This window comes from Elephantulus edwardii, unplaced genomic scaffold (assembly GCF_000299155.1).
Source record: "Elephantulus edwardii isolate Elephantulus edwardi_28Jun2011 unplaced genomic scaffold, EleEdw1.0 scaffold00136, whole genome shotgun sequence".
In the NCBI taxonomy this organism is placed as follows: domain Eukaryota; kingdom Metazoa; phylum Chordata; class Mammalia; order Macroscelidea; family Macroscelididae; genus Elephantulus; species Elephantulus edwardii.
Window position 1 is genome coordinate 4161298 of NW_006399886.1, and position 1389 is coordinate 4162686.

Genomic DNA, 1389 nt, shown 5'->3' on the forward strand with positions numbered 1-1389 from the left:
TCTCATATCTTTCTCTCTAGTTCTCAACTTGTCATATTAACTCCTCCTACTCAGTGGTTTATATGAAAGTAGATAATTCATGATCTATATTATAGCTCTTCTCCATCCACTTCACCCAGTACTTTTTATAAATTTTTTTTATTCTTCCATTTTTCTTTCCCTCATTCTTCTGGATAAGAAAAGATTGAACTGTCAACAACTTCATCTTACTTGGATCCACAATCAATTTCCATGGCACCAGCAGTCAGGAAATCAGGGGATGTATTTCACTGGGAAAGTCTGCAGTCAAGGACCTCCCCAAATTACTGAGGAACAATGATATCAGTTTGAGGACTAAAGTACATCTGATTCAGGGTCTCTGGTTACTTGCTATGCAGCTGAGATCTGGACAATGAATGAGAGAAGAAGAATTGATGCTTGTGAGCTGTGGTGTTAGAGGGGAGTATTGAACATCCCCTGGACTGCCAGAACAAACAGATATGTCTTGGAGAAAATGCAGCCTCAATAGCCCTTGGAGATGATACAACTTCATCTCACATACTTCAGGCATGTTGCTAGGAGGGACTAAAGGACATCATGCTTGGAAAGGCAGAGAGTTGGGGAATCAGGTGGATTGACAGAATGACTGCTGCAATGGGCTCTAGCACGTCAGGACATGTGAACATGGCTTATAGGACAGGAAAGGGTTCAGATATATTGTTCAGAGGGTCACTATGGATTGTACTTGACTCAATGGCACCAAATAACAACATTCTTCTGAATTTCCTCAAATATTTCTCTCTATATGTTTTATTATATCTTCTCGTTTTCCCTTTCTCTGTTTTCTTTTTCCAATTGATTTGGATAACCCACCCTTCCTTATCAGTGGTCATTTTTTGGATAATCTTCAGCAGAATCTTGCTTGCATATGAAATCAATGATATAATTCTATAGTTTCCATATTCTGTTGGGTCAGCCTTCTTTGGAATGGGAACAAATATAGATCTCTTCCAGTCAGTTGACCAAGTGTTGTTCTCCAGATTTCTTGGCACAACTTGGTGAGCACGTCTAGGGAAGCATCTGTTAGCGGAAATACGTCAATTGGTATACCGTCTATTCCTGGGGCCTTATTTTTTGCTATTTCCTTCAAAGCAGCCTGAACTTCTCCCTTCATCACCATAGGCTCTTGCTAATATGTTGTTTCATGAAATTCTTCTGTGTCTTCTAATTCCTTTTGATACAGTGACTCAGTATGTTCTTTCCATCTTCTTTTAATACACCCTGGATCATTTCATATTCTTCCTAAAGCGTCCTTGATTATAGCAACTCAAGGCTTGAATTTGTTCTTCAGTTCCTTGAGCTTAAGAAATGCTGAGTGAGTTTGGCCTTTTTGACTTTCTGACTCCAACT